The following is a 7,303-nucleotide window of genomic DNA, read 5'->3' as shown; positions in this document are numbered from 1 at the left end:
GCCTTTCTTGTGTTTTCGATGTTTAGCGGAACATCCCTTTGATGAAAGAGTATGTTAGAGCCAGAAAAAAGTAAGTTTTAAAATATGTTATCATTATTACTACTCTACTACTATAAAACTATGCTTTATGCTCCACATTGTACATAAATTATTGCATTTAGTTTTTACAACAATTCATGTTGGCTTATCATCCTCATTTTACGGATGAGGATACTGAAGCTCAGAGGTATTAAGTAACTTGTCCAAGGTCATACAGCAGATGTAGCATTTCAACTTTGTCTCTCTAGCCCCAAATTCCACACCCTTAATCATCATACTATACCACCTCTCCAATCCCTGCATCTGTATTTAAATAATCTGGAAAAACTAGGACACAGAGACAGAGGCTGGTTATCCAGAGTCACAGCAATATTTCATTCGTTTATTCATTTAATAGACATTTAATACAAACACCATTTGCAAGTAGTGCTAATCACTGAAATGCATGTGGGCAAAGAGAAGTGAAAAAAAAGTAAAATAGAGTCTTGTTCTCCCTGTCTAAACACTTTTTATCATTTTATTGGGGGAGGTGAATACATACAAAATCAGGGAGAGGAAATGAATGAAGTGGTAGGAGTGGAGACATTCTGGATGTGGGTTGAATACAGCAATAACCCAACTTTCCAAATGAGAAAAATGGGCCTTTGTGTGTTTCATGATTTAATCCTGTCACAGTGGTGTCACTGTGATGGTCTTAGAAGTCGTCCCAGGTTGGGGTCAGCAAAGCCTGCAGGGTTGACTCTTCCATCTGTTCTTGGTAGCCGGGTTGGCCATTAGGGCAAACTAGGGCAGGGGCACGTAATCTCAAGACTAGCCCTCAAGCCTAGGCCCCTGACAGTCAGTCCTGCACATTTATCGATATGTTTTCATGTTGCAGTAAACAGGACCCGAGAAATTAGTTCGCAGGCAACTCTAACCTGAGTAAGGGCTCGAAGAAACCTTAGAAATCTCTTCCGAGTCACGCCAAAGAAAATCTACAAAACTGTTGATCACGTAAAGTCATGGGAAAATACCTCTGTGGGTAGCAAAATAATAAAAAGACCTTTCCTCTGGAGAGAGATTGGTAACCAAAATCATCACTGCTAGCAGCTCCTGAGTGAAACCGTTTTCTCGGATTACAAATTATTTTATCCTAGTTGAAAGGATGAAAAATGTAGGCGCCATACCAAAAACTGGATCATTTTGGAGGGACTCTTTTCATTACGAGTTATTCTATCCGTCAAATCCGTTTTCCAGCCTTCAAATGCTTTGCTGTGTGTGTGTTCTTTTGTATAGCTTTACTTGATTCTGTGCAAGCCCTAAAACAGCTCAATTTTTAATTATAAGAGCTAATTCTTCTGACTCCAAATCCCCCTCTCTGCCCACGTGCCACATTGTCCCATCTCGTGGCTGAGTAGGAGTTCGGCCCACGGTGCGCATTCCAGCCTCGCGGGCTCGCTGAAGGGAAAACCAGTTTTGTCAGAGCGCGACTCCCTTCCAGGCCAGCTTATTTGAGGTCCTATTTGCTGTGGCCGAACAGCTGTTTTCCAACAAAAATCGATAAAAAGGTGTTTGAAAAATCGACCTTATGAATCATTCCATTGTGTGTGTGTGTGTTTGTGTGTGTGTGCGTGCTTGTAGCATTTCTGTGCCAAGTGTCCGTTGGTGACCTTACTTCCATTTCCTGCAAATTTATCTTGTCTACAGTATTTTGATCTCTTTAGCCTGAATAGAAAAAAAAAAATCTTCACAGCAAAACACACGCTCACACTGCAGACCGATTTGATTTCAGGTTCCTGAGAAGGTTTTTTTACCTCTGTATCGGTGGAGGCCTCTGTGAACTTCCTATTTCTGGTTGGCATTTTTGGCTATTTTGCAATACATGGTTAGTGTGAAAAGTAGGTGATCTTAAAAAACAATTTTTTTTTTTTTTTTGCGTTTTAAGGTTTTTTGAAGCTAATGCTTTCATAGCTTTATAGGATTTAAAACAGAAAAAACATTTTACAGACTTAATCGAGAGGTGACACTGGAAGGTTTACGGCAACTGGCAGAGAAATAATACGTGTGCTGGTTTCCAGACAGAGTCATTTGAAAGTCACCCTGGATGACACCAGTGAAACTGGCTTCCAGCTTTGCCGTATGCCAGCCTGCATGACTCTGGACAGATCACTCACCCCTCTGAGCCTCGGGAAGAACTGAGCTAGAAGTACTTGCCCGACCAATCTTAGGATGTAGCTGAAAGATTCACGTGAAATAATAAATGTGAAAATGCTTCGCTGACCATAAATTGCTTTGAAAATAAAAAGGGTGAGATTAAATGAGTTTAAATATAAAAATATAGCAGATGTATCAATATGGGACCTAAGTAGAATAGGTTGGGCATCCTAATAATGATGATAACTTCATCAGAATAATAATATTGAGGTTGAATGTTATGGAGTCAATAATAAAATTTCCTCCTTTTTCTGCCCAAATATATCCTTTAAAAAGTACTGTTTCTATTTGTCTGTGGATGTCTTTGCTCATCTCTGGACTCAAACTTTTATTGTTCCTAAGGATGTGGCGGGATGGAGACAAGCATCATTTTGAGACCAGAGCAGAGGCAGGAAAAGAGGAAGAGTCAGGAGCAGGTGGTGGGGGGAAGGGGTAATGGACCCAGGCTCCAGTGTTTTCATTATAACCAAACAAACATAAATGACATCTCTCAAGTGAATTTAAACATTAACAGAAAAGACAGGTGTTTCAATTTGATAAGAAACAGAACAACTAAGTTAATTATTAGCCTGGGAAAGGCTTTTAATATTTTTAGCCATACCAACCTCCAACAGTTGATTTATAGGCAACTCACCTGCTCTCCCTCTAAAATTACAATAATAATTTAAAAAATATATACGACCTTCAAAGCGCTTTCACATACTTATCTTACTTGTTTTTCTTAACAATCCTGTGAAGTGAGCAAGGGGAGCAGAAACTGAGCAGAGACTTGCCTAAGGTCACACAGAAGACAGATGTCCAATAATCTTTCTGTAGAAAGAACATGTATCGGATTCTTGATCCAAAAAAGGTCTAGCTACCCATTTTTACTTTGCCTGGCTTTGTTTTCAAACAAATAGAAGTTCTAAGTTATAAAAATCACAACAGAAACAGCAGCAAATTTCCACAAAAAACAAAAAACAAAAAACAAAAAAACTAAGTTGGGAACTCAGGATGTAAGTTTTGTTACCAAATCCATTAACGTGGAGTCTCAATTCTAAATCAATTTACTAAAATTTCAGTGGCGGACATTTTCTTCCTATAAATACAACCTCCTACCTGTCTTTCCTACTTACTCTGAATCCAGCTTAATTCAGTTCTGCCACACAGCACCTACTGTATGCAACAGGCTGTGCTACATGTTTATGGAATCACAATTTGACTAGATTTTGTGAGAAGCCTCTATAGACACGCTGTCCAGTAGAACCCTTTGCAATGATGACAATCTGTTTATCGACCGCTCCATGCTTCCAACCTGGTGGCCACTCGACATCTGTAGCTGTTGAGCCCTTGAAAGCCCTAGTGGTTTGAGTGAGGAACTGAATCCTAAATCTTTAAACTTTTTAATTAATTTAAATTTAAAGGGAATGGCCACTGTGGCTAGCGGTACCATATGGGGCACTGTGGCTCCAGGTCAAACTCACAAAGCCTGGCCTCGTGATCTTCTTGATGGAAGGCCTTGGAAGGATTTGCTCTTAGATATATTTTGTATGGAAGCAAGGGCACCGAAAAACATTTTTTCCCACCTCTTTCTCCAGCACATATATCCCTGTTTTTATTGTTATTGCAGCGCTTCCTTTCCCTCCTCCCCTTCCCCCTCCTTTTCCTCCTTCTTTTTCTTCAAGTCCATTCGAATTCCTGCCCATCTGGTTCGGCACTGCAATCACCGTCGTCTGTTCTGCTCTTTCCTCATTGATCACCTGGGTTCAGAGCTTCTCATGAGTGGATTCTTTTCACTTCTTGGGACCTCAGTGAAGACATATTCTGTATAAGATTCTATTGAAATCTTTCAACATAATTTCATTCTTTTCTCGATGTATCTTTTTCTTTTGGACGTGTGTTATCAGCTTGATCTTGTCAATCTTTCTCTGACCCCTCTGTGAGCATTCTGTTCTTTTCCAATGCGTGGACACAGTGGCTGTCATAGTAATAAAATCCATAACCTAATTTTGGCCTCTGTGGTTTTGCATTGTCTGCGATGTGACTGGAGGGATCTCACTCTTAGCGCTTGTTCTTCTATTTCTTGTTTAGGAGACATTGGGCCAATTGCCTAATCTTGGTGGCCCTCAATTTCCTTACCTATGAAATGGGACAGGCAGACACGGCCACTGTCATAGGATCATTGTGGGGAATTAGGGGCCACACCTGGCCTGTAGAGCCCTCATTGAATGTTTCCTTCTATCTTCTTTTTCTCTGTTTTGGATATGCCTTCAACTAGGAAGAAAACGGTTTTTTTAGGTAATTTAGTGAAACTCTCAAATACTCACAATTGTTCTGAAATGTGTTTTTGCCACACTAAATGGAGGGCTTACACTGTTTCACATAAAGGCATTTGTCTTCGAAATGGAAGATCATATTTTGGCTGGCGCATCTCACCTGCTAGAAAATAGAGGTAGTTACTCATCAGGGAAACGAGGATTTCCAGAGCTCAGTGATGCTTCGATCTGAGGAGATGTCACCATCTAGTGAAGTCAGGGCAGCCAGAGGTAGGTACGTCTGTCTTATTCCTTAGCTTCCTGTGAGTTGAACTAAACACTGGAGTTGCCCTTTGAGTTCTTAGAGAGATGTTTCAAGCCAAATAAATTGCTATTTATTTGAATATACTGTTTTCCCCCTTACAGGTGTGGGCCTAGGATGCTCAAATATCCATCAAAGAAGGAGAATGAGCTTTACATAATAAATGTAGAGAGAATGTAATAATTGAGTTTTGGTGGAAAGAGCTTGATCCAAAGTCAGGAGTCCTGTAAGACTGGGTCTGTGCCGTGAAACTAGCTGTGCAACGTGGGACATCGGGGTCATTGCATCACTCTGGGCTTCAGGTTTGTGTCCTGACTGACACGCGTAGGTTTAGACGATACGTTCAGTGCTCAATTTATGTGCATATTGCTATTCGCACCTTTTAATTTTAGCGCTCTCAGAGATATATTGCCTTTACCTGGAAAGTTCTTTCCCTAGATAGTCATAATAGTAACCTCCCCACCTCCTTCAAGACTTTGCTAATGTCACTTCAGTGAGTTCTCTCCTGGAGTCTCTTTGAAAATTCTAATTTCATCCCTGTCTTCTCTCACCACTCCCTTTCTCCTCCTTTGTTTCTCCATAACACTTACGACCCAACAATACAGCTTACAAAGTATTTAATATGTTTGTGGTCTATCTCCCAGCCTGGAGTACTAGCACCAAGATGGCAGACATTTTCAACATTTCAGTTTACACCTACAGTAAACGTAGCAGGGACTTAATACCCATCGAGTGAATGAATGAAAGAATGCCTTCTCCCCTTGCATTCTCAGATACTCCTGTGATGTAGTTTGATCATTTCTTTGCAAGTTATAATAGGAGACCCCAAAGGGAGCATGTCCCATGCCTGTCTTTGCTCTCCATCCGCTGTAGAGATTTGCCAAGGATTATTCACTCAATTCTCCATTTTAGAATATTTTGATTGTTTCCAAATTTCAAAGTTACTTTAATTCTTATTTATTTATTTATTTATTTATTTATTTATTTATTTATTTATTACTTTAATTCTTAAAGGTGTGGCTTAACTCTGTGGAACCCTGAGGGTCTTGCCCTTTTCCTGTTGATTCATTTTATCCAGTGCAGTAGCTTTTGAAATGCCTATTTGACGGATGAGAAAAGACGAGAAAACTGAGGCTCAGAGGAGTTAAGGAATTTGCTGTTGTCTAAGAGCTGAACGGATCTCTCAGTCCAAGCATGTTTGGAAGTTCTTTTATTTTGGTCACACCTGCATTGTCGGCTTGGTGAACAGAGCATGATTTTCCCTCTACCTCACTCTGCCATAAATTCTTTTTCAATATAATCTTAAATAATATCTCAACACCTAGGTTACCTGGGCTGGGCCTCCCTCCTGAGGCTGGGTTGATTTTCCTTGTTGAGCCTCAGCAAAGGCAGGAGCATGAACGAGTGCTGCTGGGCCAGGGGCCAGTGAGCTGCCCGTTGTGTCCTGGGTAGAGCAGAGAGCAGCGAGAACTCAACCTGTGCTAGCTGTTTGGGACACAAAGAAGTCTCTGAAAGATTATGCTTACAGTGTTTGTAAGCTGACCTTCTGGATGAGGGGCGTGTATGGTCCATTAATTTACATGTGGAGTTCTAATGGGGAATCCAATTAGGCAGGGTGCCTAATTGCTGTGCTCTCAGATACTCAAATCACCAGAGTATTGAAAGTGTTATTGCCCTCACACGTGTACGCAAACTCTGAGGCCTTGGACATGAATGCCTTTGTTACATACTGATTAAATAAGTAGCCCTCCTTACATTTCAAGGTCACTGTTTATATATGTTGGGTTTGATTGGCTTTTAATTAGCTTTTATTTTACTGACCATAAATTCAAAAAATAAATTTGCTTGTTCTTATAAGTAACGTCCTCGTGGAAGACTATTTTTAGCTAATTAGGCCTGGTCAAGTTACTTAGTGCCTTCTGAGTCCCAGATTGCTTCTGTAGAAAATGGAGAGCGTATACCTCACATTTGCTGTGATGAGTAAATGAGAAAATGAATATACATAAATGCCTGACTTATAACAGACATCAAATCGATAGTATCACTAGTAGTAGTACTGTAGGAGGATCCCTCTTGTGCTGTGAGATCATGACAAGAAAGAGATGGCTTATTGGTTTATTGGCATATTCATTCATTATTCCTCCATTCAACATATATTTATTAAATATCTCCTGTGTGCCAGACACCGTTGTAAGTTTTAGTGGTAAAACAGAAAATATAGCAATGTTCTTGTCTTTACTGAGCTCATACTCTGCAAAGGGACATGTATGAATTTTCAGTGGTTGCTATATCAAATTGCTACAGTCTTGGCTTGAAATAACACATGTTTACTAGCTCAGCATCTCTAAGTCAGAAGTCTAACATGGTATCCCTGGGCTAAAATCAAGATGTCAGCAGGCTTACATTACTTTCTAGTAGCTCTAGGGCAAAATCCAAGTCCATGACTTCTCCACCTTTAAAGGCTGCTCCCATTCCTTGGCTCCTGGCCCACTTCCATCTTCAAAGCCAACAAAGT

The sequence above is a fragment of the Canis lupus genome, chromosome 3, assembly GCF_011100685.1.
Source record: "Canis lupus familiaris isolate Mischka breed German Shepherd chromosome 3, alternate assembly UU_Cfam_GSD_1.0, whole genome shotgun sequence".
Lineage (NCBI taxonomy): Eukaryota > Metazoa > Chordata > Mammalia > Carnivora > Canidae > Canis > Canis lupus.
This window is presented reverse-complemented; position numbering follows the sequence as displayed.